Consider the following 13,138-nt stretch of genomic DNA (forward strand, 5'->3'; position numbering starts at 1 on the left):
GATAGAATGCCAGCAGGAATTACTCCAGTGAGTAAATATGCAGAGTCATAACTTTAAATAATCTTTTATAATAGTGACTGTAGAGTGCACAGCGTGCTCCTACAACTCTCTAAGCCATTAGTTGCCTAACTTATCACCAGAAAAGTTCACCTACAACCTTGCTTCAGTGTATGTCAGAACTAAGCAGCTCAACACCTGTTTTACATGTAAGCCTGGGCAAGATCTTCAGAGTAGGAAAGCCCAGTCATACAGATGCTTTGAACATACCTAACATACAAAACTGATTACTTGGCACTATGTACTAGCCACTGCCTCCAACACTTCACTCAAAATCTCAGGAGCACAGAGATAGAACACTTGCTCGAGGTATCAGATACAGATTCGGAAATCCTCCTCAGCAGCAGGACACTCAAACATGCCTTTGTCACTATCTCTTAGCGTCTTTAACTGGCTCTATACTTCATGGGGTATATCCATGAAGTATAGAGGCAGTTGAAAAATCCTCCTGTTGAAATAGTACTACATCACAGTGCAAAGAAAATTAATTAGAACAGGGAAAAAAAGTGAAGAAGATAATATGATTTTCAAACAAAGTGATTTAAACTGAATTCCAGGATGTAAAAATCTCTCCAATGTTGACTAACCAATATGGATCCCTCACTTAGCACCACAGGAGCTGAGTTCCATTTTGCACTCTCACACATCTCAAACTTTTGACTGACATTCTAGGGCTGATCGTTTCAACAGCAATATCACAACAAAGTCCCTTTTTGATCTCACTCCAATTCCTTTTTATGATGTAGAAATCAAGATTGAAAATTTTACTTATTGCACTGTAACAGCTATTTTAAAAGACAATGCTTAAAAATGTATCACACTAAATGCAGAGCTGTATAAAAAACTCTCAAAAATGTTAAGAGGTATGACTTTAAAAACATCCTCTAAAACAGAGCACTCAGCACTAAAAAGTTGATATCAAACTACAACATTACTTTTTCTGAGTATCAACTCATAGGTTCCTAGACTTTTACAGAAAATCCCACACCCCTAGGCTGAAAGTCTTTGCAAAGTCAATCAAAAGTTAATAAATGTCCCTTGCCTCCAAGAATTCCAACACAGTCCTTGGATTATGTAATTGTGTAACACTTCCCTGATACCCCCAGGCCCAATCTTCCTTCAGCTTACAGGTGTGATCTGCTCTGGAAATGAATCACCAGCTATTCATAAGGCTGTAAGGTCTGTTGTACACATGACACTTCAGCTCCAAGTAAAAACAAAGAAAATATGAAGGGAAAGATGCTTCAGATCAGATAGCAGGAAACAGAAAAATGCCACTCTTGGGAATCTCATTCTATTTTTATTACCAATGGTAAATATTTCTGTGTTCCTTTCATCCTGCGGGCTCCAAAGCCTAATTTGAACAAGCACTGATTAGTCATATTTGTAACCAAAATTAACAAGATTTGTTCCACTATTATCATACAAATCATGATGCAAAGAAAAAAGCAAGTTAATTTAAAATTAAGGCTGTACACTTGTTCCAGTTAGACTTCCAAAGTTAATAAAGACCAAGTTCTGCATCTCAGTACTCAACTTGCATGATCATATACTACCCTCAAAAACATTTAAAAATAAGCATTTGTGGAGCGTTATAAGATTCCAATACAGACCACAGAAAAGCCTATGAGGAAATTAAGACTTCTGTCTCTGGAGCAGGGCTTCATGACATGAATCAATTCAGGTAAAAGGCTATACACCGAACACCAAAGAGAAATCAAGATGTTTAATCATAAAAGACAGGACTGCAAGCAATTTCAAGAGTTTATCCCTTTCCCCAAGGCAGAATCAACAATATCTAAGGCAAATAGTAGGAGATGTGCACATACCCGTTGTATTAAAAAAAAAAAAATTATAAAACACAATCCAACTTACTTCACACAGTCAGTGAAATAGACATCCTGTTGTCAGTAAAAAAGGCATGACAGAGTACCACAATGCATTCACAAAGGTGGCACACATACCAGGTACCTACACAGGTAATCTGAACTACAGAATCCCCTAGCATTTGCTCTTATAAGAAGTAGTCCAAATTTCTGAGCTTTTTTTTCTTACTATGTTATTTTCTCAGTTTAGAAGGAAAAAAAAAAAAAAAAAAAGGGCAATTGAAACAATGAATTCCTCTGTGTGAAACAATGCTTCTTTGCCCAGCCAATCCTTGTTTTGTACCTCCGGCTTCTCAGGCAATTTCTTCTCCTTCCCCTCTCTGGCCTCTCTCAGAAGACACTTCCCATCCGTTCTCATCCCCAAACTGCTTTCCTTGATAGTAGAAGCAAATCTACAGTACCTTTTTGCCTTGGCTGCTTGATAAGCCTGTTTCACAGCTCTTGCTTTATCTTTCTTAAGGACATTTATATCTGCCCCACCAGCTCCTTTATCCAGTCATCATAGTTCAGTAATTATTTCATAGAATAACAGAATGATCCTGGGTTGGAAGGAACCTTAAAGGTCATCTTCCATGCCATGAGCAAGAACACCTTCCACTAACCCCATCCAACCTGGCCTTGAACGCTTCTTGGGATGGGGCACTACAATTTCTTTGGGCAACATATTAAGTATCTCACCACTCTCACAGTAAAAAATTCCTTCCTAAAACCTAATCTAAACTTTCCCTCTGTCATCTTAAAGCCATTCCTTGTTGTCCTAGGACTACATGCCCTTGTAAAAGATGCCTCTCCAACTTTCCCAAAATGCCTCACTTAGGCACTGAAAAGTGCTATGAAGTCTCTCCCTAGAGCCTTCTTTTCTTCAGGCTGAACAATCCCAATTTCCTCAGACTGTCTTCATAGGAGATGTGTTGATCATCTTAAGGAGTGTCCCTGCTCCTAAAGAACTTCAAAGCTCCTACCTCCTCCCAATTATTCCTACCCTTCAAACTCCATTCCCTTCCCATCTGTGTACGTCTGGTTCCAGTCCACCACACTCCTTCTCCATATGTTCACCCTTCCATCCATCTGCAACTTCACTTCTTGTCTTTTACACACTTAAATTAATCTGTATTGCGGATAAGCAGGGAATGGACACCATAAAATTAAGAGTTTGTACCACATCTCACTGCTTAGAACTTATTAGGAAAGCTCTGTTGTGCACACAAAATTTTTCAACAATAGTGCCTGCAATCAGGGAAGTCAGTGTATTTTTTCGACACTAATAATTTGGCCAATTTTTGGAAAGCTTTTTAAATGGCAATAAAATGCACATTATTAATTCAAAAAGTCATCTCACACTGAAATTCTAAACTCCTTTTCCCAAAAAACAGTGGTGCTCCAATTCCTTGGAAAAAAGGTCAGGAATAATTTTTAAACATTTTTTTCTCTATTGTGACCCTTAGAAGCCAGTGAACTATGTTAATTTAAAACATTATTCAGAGAGTAAGTCAATAAAGGGCATTCACTCAACATGGAAGATTTTGGCCCAAATGACCGAAGTTCAGCAAAGTCAGAAGTAAAATCATTACCTTTAAATAGTATGTCAGTAAGCAGGAAACTGAGAGGAGAACACTACCAGTCCTACCTATATGCAAGGAGAAACATGCATTCTTAAAGTCAGCCAGTAAATCTGTTAAGAAATGCTTCATATCCTTGTAACTGCCAAATTTTAACAGAATAAATGAAATTTTGCTCTGTTACAGGTTATGCCTCAACAGGAGTTTTTAAAAGAAACTGCCAAGAAGAACCAACCATCACTGCACATGCTAGCAGAAAAAAAATCAATTTCCCACTATTTCAGAAGAAAAAAAGAAGGACATATAGCATCCACACAGTAAAAAACAATCACATCACCTTAGTTTTAACTAGAAAGTTAGCATCCACATCATCAAGTAGATTTTAAATTTTCCCTCCAGAAAAAAAAAACAAAGTTTAAAAAAAATCAAAGATTTTAAATCTTCACAAAGAACTCCCCACAAATTCTCACCACAGCCTCATTAGAATCTTATCAAAATTTTTCCAGCTTTTAGACTACAAAAAGCAGGTTCCAGCTTATTTTTTCTACAGACATTTTTTTAAGTCAGCTGCTGTACACAGCATCTGGTGAGGGCCCTCTAAATTTTTCCTCCTATCCTCAATATCCAGAAAGCATATCTGAAGAAAGAGAGAAAGCAACACATCTGAAGGGAAAATAATATGAAAGAAAAGGGGACAGTCTTATTAAGTCGTAAGAGGTGAAAACAAAATTTCAGAAACAGAGTATTTGCAACCTCATCCTTTCTGAGCACCTGGCCAACGCAGAGAAAAGGCTGAGTTCAAAGACGAGAGATAGAAATTGCATTATCACAAACACATATTTGTTATTCAGCGAGCTTGGGGGGGAAAAAAGAGAGAAAAAAGGTTAGTACTACAAAAACAAGCATCAAAGTACTAAGAAATGTCAGAATTATGGTTGCTTATATCTACATTTTAGTCCCTTGTGTGTTGTGATAGTCATCATATACCATTTCTTGTCATTGACAGGATCACTGCCCCATTTATGGCACATGACATGAAACACAAACTTAAAAAGTAGGAGGCCCCTTATGTAACACATTCCTGTTTAGGAATTTTAATAAAACACAGTTAATAAAACCAATTCATTTAGAAGTTTCTCATTCAAAACATCTTTTGCTGGGAACTGACACTTACGAAAATCAACTCTTCTTAAAAAAAATCAAAACCAGAAAAACCAAAACAAATTAACAAAAACCCTCCACATACATACTCTCACAGAAAACCTTCACAAGTAAATATAGAAAGGAAAGACGTTAATAAGACTAAAGTGCTACTTATTCAGCTTGTTCCATAATGTACTCACAGCCCCTGAGCCATGCCTTGAGTACATGATATAAAAAGCCACAGGGGAAGAAAGAAGTTCAATAAGTTCTCTGAGTTCTCTCTCTGATAAAAATTATGCATTTGGGCCTGGACTTCCTACATCCCCAAAGCAATTTTCTGACCAGGAACGCACTTATTACACCTCAGAACAGCTTTGCTTCCCTAACAGTCTTAGGGGAGCTTGACAACTGACTGACATCGCAGCGGCGTGACCACTAGATGCAGAGGTGGGCATTCAAGCAGTCTACATCAACTGCAACAATTATCATCAAGTCAAGAGCCAGAGTTTTTTCCCCCCAAGAGTCAAAACCCAACACTTTGGACACCTTCCAACAGGAACTAGCAATCCTAGAGAGTAACAGTAACATTTTGTATCTCTATGTTCAATATTGTAGCTACAATGTTTAATTACTTGCAGCATTTGGGTTACGATCTAGTCCCGTTCTCAGTTCTCCCTGATAAACTTCAAGAGATAGATGGTGATTCTTTTTTAGGTTCTCAGGCAGGAAGTCTGTTATTTTCCATTTGTTGGCATGATCAAAAGAGTTGAAATATAATAGATGTTTAAGGCCCTCAGTGAAAATCCATTCTATAATTTTTAGAGCTTCAGGAGGAACAATGAACCTAACATGTCGAAATGTAGAACACACATGACCACAAATAAGGTCAACAAAAACAATATTATTAACTTCCTTAGTGCTGTAAAGTAACTTTAAAAATCTGAAGAGTAAAGCATACATGCCACAATAGACAAGATTTATAAGTTTTTAAAACTACTTTGATTCAGTTTCAGTCTTTCATCTATAAAAGTGAAATAGTATTTTACAGATGTGCAAAACCAAAGCTCTCTGATGTTTGCAAAGCACTTTATTTTGAGATAACTCTACAAATTAAAACATGAAAACACTTCAGTCTTCCTGAAAGGCTGGGATGTACACAGCAGGTAATAAGGCAGCAGGCTACACACTGAATGGTAAGTATATAAACTAGGTTATAAGAGTATAGTGGTCAGCCGTCATTTCCCATGCCCTGTATGAGGCACTGAACTGGGGCTGCAAGGGTAGGGTTGAATATAATGGTGCAGTTAAAGGCCCAGCTCCTCAGTCTGCTGTTTCCTTGTCTAATTCCCTTATTTTTCAGCCTAGGGCTTTCTGACAATGTTCATCTAAAATGCACTGCATGTCTACACATACACACTGCTACAAAAACCAAAGTGCTTCAAATCAAATCACAGCAATAAAATGAAAAATTTAATTATCTATTCATATAAAAAATCTGAGATCTCTGATTACTTATACTTAAAACTGATACAAACTCTAAAGGCCACAAAAATTAACTTTTTCTAGAATTTTTTATGGCTTCAACATGAAAACTGGTCTTGGATATTTACATTCTTTTAAAGTTATTTGTGTAGACCAGGTAATCACCTTCAAATACAGTATCAACAACCATGTTCAATCTGACTGGAATCCCTCTTAGTTTCCACATACAGTTGGGCCAAAAATCCTTTCTCCCTTCCCTTTTGCTGGGCAGATTTTCCACGGTTAACAGTAGGGACAGGAAGTGAGACACAAATCACAGGTCCTGCACAATTCTCCTCAAACACAGTTCCTTACTCATGGGGTGTCACAGATGTCAATGTAAAACACTTCTTTCACACCTGCTTTGGGGGTCAGGATCAGCTACTAAGAAGTATGTTTGTAATACAAAGAAAATAAAAATACAAATGTAGATTAATTAAAGACTTTAAGAAAACAAGTGTTTAACAATTGTAATTTCAAGAGTACTTCCTTTTTTATTATTAAAAGGGATCATTATTGTACAGCATTATTAGCAAAAATACACAGGTTATCACCGATTTCAAGCATTTTCTTGCATGTATCTCTCTGCAACTGAGTGTTCATTACTGCTGTTGTTCCTAAATCAGAAGCTAACATAACCTGTACTACTTCTAATAAAGGCAAATGAAAAACAAGATCAAAAGTAAGTGGTATGATATTGAAATGGCTATTCTTTCAAAAACAGTCCTAGTGTTTTCTGACACTAAATAGCCACCCTAATGCTGGAGGACCCACCTTATACCTACCAGTCACCAAATTCTAAAGCTATCACTACTCATATTTTTCTGATTAAGTATGCCCATAGTTGTTATCCAAATTACACACATTCATGAATATTACACACTCCTCTAACATAATTTCTGGAAATCATAAACTTGTGAAATTGAAGACTTGATTTCTTTCCTAGGTCTAGATATTCAGGACAGAAGTACATTTTTTTTCTCACTACTTATAGCAATTATCCAGAAATTTCACATTTCTTGTGCAATTTTTATGAAATATTAATATAAATTCAATTTAATCAGTTTAACCCTTTGTAATATAACAGATTTAAAAGTCAAGTTGCCACTGAACACATAAAAATAGGAATAGGATCTCTAGCTCAAATCAATTTGCATTTTTCATCTAGTATCCTCCAAAATATAGTTTATTTATATTGTAGAGGACTATATACGTGAAAAACCTTGGGTTAAAGTTATATTACCATAATAATCACACTAACACAACACCACAAACAAACAAAAAGGTTCTGTCCTAAGGAAATCACTATCTACGGCCTCAACTCTGCAAGAAGAGTTGTATGAACATTTATGTACATGGAGTCTCAAGCATAAGGTTTCACAGGGGTACCTGTGCTCTTATGTAGAATAAGGATCTTCAAAAGGGCTTAGGGATATAATTTTGCTTCTCTGATCCTGTCTGTTGCTTCTAAATCAAAACTTAAACATTTCAAATTTTAAAAAATATATTATTTTACTGGTATGCCTGTTTCTACGTCCTTATTTTTAAAAAGTATAAAACCAGCTTTAATCAACAGCAGAATACTTCAGGAACAGATTTTTGTTGGAATAACGTCAGGTAAAATGTTCAAGAAGTTGAGGAAAAAAAAAAACCTGTACAGAGGAAGCAAATTCAAAATGTACAAAACAGTCAAAAGTACAAAATAAAACAGAAAGAAACATTTTCCTCTTTTTGTTAAAATATTGTTACAACTAATGTTTTGAGAATAATTAATTTAGTATTTCTATAACATCAGTAAAAGAAATACATTGTCCTTAAGCAACTGCCTGTTGTGATAAACATTGGATCAGTACAAGCTCCTAACATCAGGGAAAAAGTAGTATGAAAGTGCCACATGCCTGCTTCACACATACACACTCTCTTAAATATGCTAAAACATGCAACTCAAAAGAAGAATAAGTTCTCTTATTAATACTTCGACTTTAAATATTTCTGTAAAACTGTATAAACTGTGATAAAGTAACTAATTCAAGATTAACCACATAATGGCTCACAAGAACAAACCCAAAAAACTCATTACAAATAAAATAGACAACATCTTACATTTCCCTTTATAAATACATGTATTTTTCATTTTTCATTCCAGAAAAGTGCATCAGTTCCGATTAAAAAAAAAAAAAAAAAGGAAAAAGGAAAAAAAAAGAAAAGGGTGCTGTAAACACAACCACACAACCCTGGCAAGATAAATTTGACAGGAACTGTGTAACTGCAGTAGCTCATTTCCTGCTCATATCTAGAATATTTAAAGCAAACCTCCTTAAATGAAAAATCAGTCAGAAAAGTTCACTACTGTTAGCTTAACAAACACATTCTTCTTAGAACGGCAGCTGCCTGAAACAGAGACGAAAGAAACGCTAGGGCTATAATGTCGCTTCTTGATGATGAAAACTACCCAGGAATTACAACTACTTCTGCACAGTCCTTTCTTTCCTGTGAGGCAGAGTTACACTCGGCTTCAACACACGCTGTGGGCCAAAAGCAAACAGCAATTCCGCTGTTACACACCGAGGTGGGGACAGTTAGAGACGACTAGTGGCTCCCTCTGCATTTCACAAAGTTTAAAAATAAAAAGCTGCTTTTTCGAACTGTAAATGGTTCCTCTCCACGCACGTAGGCCTGAGGCCCTGTTGCAAACAGTGTCTAACAGGACCAGGCAGCACAAAGACAGGAATGGGAGATTAGTGGGAGGAAGGGAGGCCGGGATTGGGGCTCAGCAGGATCTTCTGGCTTTTTAAAATTCAAACTGCTCCCTGACCAATACAAATCACGGACACGCTACTGACTACTACACGGATTTACAGCATTAAAAACACGCCTTCTACGTGACAGCTATATTAACTTCACCCTTTTAAACATGTATCAGGCCACGCGGGAGGCACGATAGCAGAGTTTTATTTATAAGACAGAACACGATGCACCAGAAGTTACTCTATCAGATATAGTAACCATATATTATAACAACAAATCTACCTGAACAACTAAAAAACCTGCTGAAGATTTAACAAATTATGTAATCTCAATACTCATTTGCCACTGACAAAATTCCTTGCTACAAGAATGAAAACTTTGCATCTTAAAATTTCCTGCAACTATGTAATTTATGTATTTTTTCTAGTTCACAGGGTGTTTGTTTTAAATCTGCCTGAGTTTTTAGCAACACTTACAACTTTACCACTTATAAGTCCAAGACTTACTTTATTGTAAATCAGCTACCATTTATTTACAAAGACCTGAGACTAATAAATAGTAATTTTCAAAATACGTTTGACCTGTAAAAATGACACCTAATTACATATTCAAACATCATGGACACAAACAGCCAATAACAACCTCAGGATCTCAAAGTGATATGTCCTGACAAGAAAAGATGACACTTTTTAAGCATTCCTCACATTTCACTTAAATAAATTGACATTTGATTCTCAAGTATTTTGATTAAGATCTCATCTTCACCTTGGTCCCTTAAATGTCATAAACGCAACACTTTACACACGATCCATTGCCTGTTTTCTGTTTGTTAGAAGAAAAAAATGGTATTTCCTTTTTTAATATATATTTCTGTAACATATACAGCACAAAGACAGCAAGATTGTGTGGAGTACCTGATACAATATGCGTGTCTATCTGTATTTCCTGGGTCTGCAGGTGTCCGTGTTGTGTCAATCATCCCTCAAGCACTGTTTTATACTATAAATATACTAAATCATTAACACACTAATCAATAATATTATTTAGAGATTAAACGCCTGCAGTTTATAAAACCAAAAGCATTCAAACTTTTTAATGTTCAGAACACAGTTGGTTAGAAGGAGAAGGTAATAGCAAAGAGAGGTGGCATTTTTGTTTCTTAGTATTTACATTGTCTCTCCTCCCCTATTCCGCCAGTTACTCCTGGCCCACTTCAGAGGACTCTCTGCGCTGGGACCTTCCTTCCCTGACCTAGGTGAAGTTGTAAATATGGCAAAGGATCAGTGCACATTTGCGACTAATTGTATTGTTTCCACCTCCTCCTCCTCCTCCTCCTGCTCTTTTCGGGTTGAGGCCTGTCACTGAGCAGCCGCTTCGCCTTTCTAATCCCCGAGCTGGAGTAAAGGCGCTGGCCGGCGGGCCTGCGCCCTCCGCCGGGCCTGGGCCTCCCGGCAGCCCGGCAGGAACCAACCTCCTCCGCCAGACCCGACCGAGCAGGAAGGAGGGCTGCGAAATAAACACCTCCGGTTGCCACTTACTCCCCTCTACCCCGGATAACAGCTAATCCCCTCTGCTCCCGGCAGTGCTGGGCCGCTGGGCTGAGAGGCCCGGCCCGCTGCTGGAGAGGGCAGGGAGGGGAAGGGGAGACAAGGAGGGGGGATTACCTGAGCAAATCGGCGTCTGAATCCAACGAGAATCCGAGAGAGGGGGAAAGAAATCCGCCCCCCTCCCTCCTCAGAGGAGCCGCCGCCGCCGCTGGGCCGCCGCCGCCGCCGCGGAGCAGGAGGAGGAGGGGAGATAATATAACAACAATAATCCGGGCCGGGAGGGGGGCTGGCTCCTCTTCCGTCTCCTCCTTAGTGCAGCGAACATGTAGAGCCGGGGGGTGTGCGGCCGAGGCAAATCCCTTCCCCCCGAGCCTGCTTCACAACATCAACACGGGCCGGGCCGCGCCGAACCGGTTCCGAGCCGCGCTCCGAGCCAGGGAGAGCAGGAGGTGGCCGAGGGGCAGTGCTCCAAGGGGCCGCCGCCGCCGCCGCTCCCTCCGAGAGTGCGAGCGCAGGAGGGCGGGGAGGGGCGGCCTGGGCACGGTGAGTCGGTACCGAGCGGGGGGGGGCAGGGGGAGAGAAGGGCGAGGAGGGGGAAGGATCCTGTGTGTGTCTCTCTCGCTCCCTCTCCGAACAAAATGCCGACCGGAAGTGCAGCGGCAGGAATGACTCCCTCCACCGGCGCCAAACACCAGCAGCCTCCCCCTTCCCTCCGCTGCCTCCTCCTCGCCCGATCGCTCACTCGCTCCACCAGCGCCGCTTCCGCCGCTGCAGCTGGAGGGGCTCCCTTGCCTCGCCTCTCCCGGTAGAGTCTCCCTTGCGTAGGTCCTCTCCCTTCCACACCCCTCCGGCTGCGGCACAACTTTCTCTTTCTTTTTTTTTCTTGTTTTGCTTACCCCGCTCCCCTCCCCCCCCACCCCCACGTCCCCCCCACCCCCAGCCTTTTTGGTGTGCGGAACGAGACCGAAGTTTACGCTTAAGCCTCCGATGAGGATATGTGAAGAAGGGACCGTTGGAAAAAGAATACGCATTTTGGTGTTTATTTTTTGTCCTGCCTAAGCATGGTGGGGAGGACGAGGAGAAGGACTACAAAATGTTGCCTCGCAGGAGGCAGACTGAAGGTCCTTACACTGAACCCTCAGAGGCGGCAGCCCCTGCGGGTGGGACACTCACTGGAGCTACTGTCGCCGCTTTTGCCCTTCTCTGTGGATGTGAAAGGCCGCGCCTCAGGAACCGAAAGACCCTCTGCTCAAAGCATTGCCGGGGCGAGGGATTTCAAGATGGACATACCGAACGGGAGTGGCTTTAAAAAACAGCCTTTTTGGACGAGCACTGGGGAAAATACTGATGTTCGGGATGTCCTTCGCTGGAGGCTGATGCTCCACCGCCACCTGATTTACTGGCAATATTTTAATTGTGTGTTGTGAAGGAGTGTTTGGAAAAGAGAATGTTCTAATCTGAAAGACTTTCTGGTGTTCCTCTGGACAGGTAAAACTGAATAATCATAGCACAGGATAATAATGAAGAAGCATTAATATCCCATGAATTAACTGTGTCTTTTAGTACTCACTTAATGTCGTTTTGCTGATCAGTACTTGGACAAAAATCCTTTCATTTCTAGAGGAAGCATTGCTTGTCTGTCGACTTCAGGAATCAGCTGGACACAGCTGTAAATACCCTGTGACATATAAACACACCCTTTCAGCACTGGATGAATGTTATTTGCAAAAACGGATAAAATCATACACCGATGCGCTTGAATCTTTCCAATATTTAGGATTTTTTGAATAGTGCTCTGTCTTTAATACGGATTTCAAATGCCTCTCTCAAGCCTAAACTACTACAAGAGTCATAATTTGGATGAATCAAAGTTTGGCTTATAAGTGTATGTGTTTTTGTTTAAAGGTACAAAAATGAAGATGGCACTGGAGAATACGGTAATTCAGTAGTGGAATACTATTATCTAATGGCTCATATTAACAGAGACAGAGTAAACTGAGTTCTGAAAAAAATGTATTATAGACCTTTGTTTCAAGTTAATATAAAAGGTCCCAATCCTATAACTGTTTATGCATTTATAACTTGAAGTTATCCATTTGAAATAAAGGGGAATAATTGGTGTTGCAAATGAAGTGTGTCCTTAAAGACTTAAGGACACTTAATTTAATACATTGCAACTCTGTAACTCAAGGAGAAAACTATTTACCTTCTCTTGGTAAAAAATATAATTAATGAACTCCCTATCTGGAGTTCACGTATCATGTAGATGTTTACTTATACATCTATGAATTCTCAGGAAAATGTAATTCTAAAATTACAAAGTTCAAGAATACTATTTCAATCTACTTCTAAATGATTGTTACCAATTCATGTTGATGGAGTCTTTCTGTGATTTTAGTTATTTATTTATATAATTATTTTTTCCTTAGTTGGTGAATTAATATGTAAATTAAAAAGAGAACACTGAAATTCTAATTTTCAAATGCCAAATACATTTTAGACTTTACAAACATCATGGTCAGGCATAACACCTGTTTGATTATGGTTTCAGTGAGACTAGCACTAGACCATTTTATGCTTTTAAAATACCATTCAACTAAAATAACTTGTAGAAAAAAGCTATTTTACTTGATACTATGCTGTATTACCTGCACGAGAGAACAACTAATTTAAGCCT

The 13,138-nt window shown here is 39.3% G+C and overlaps 1 protein-coding gene across 6 annotated transcripts in view; it reads right to left on the reverse strand.

Moving 5' to 3' along the window:
• NIPBL (NIPBL cohesin loading factor) overlaps nucleotides 1-10,753 on the reverse strand; it is a 135,089-nt gene extending 124,336 nt beyond the window's left edge. For 4 of the 6 annotated variants that reach the window (XM_032097411.1, XM_032097412.1, XM_032097407.1 and 1 more), the window contains exon 1: nucleotides 10,579-10,753. The gene's annotated coding sequence lies outside the window, so the exon portion shown is untranslated. The remainder of the gene's footprint in view (nucleotides 1-10,578) is intronic. The other 2 variants (XM_032097408.1, XM_032097409.1) reach the window with 1 other exon arrangement.
• Nucleotides 10,754-13,138: the final 2,385 nt, after the last annotated feature.

This window comes from Corvus moneduloides, chromosome Z (genome assembly GCF_009650955.1).
Source record: "Corvus moneduloides isolate bCorMon1 chromosome Z, bCorMon1.pri, whole genome shotgun sequence".
Taxonomy (NCBI): domain Eukaryota; kingdom Metazoa; phylum Chordata; class Aves; order Passeriformes; family Corvidae; genus Corvus; species Corvus moneduloides.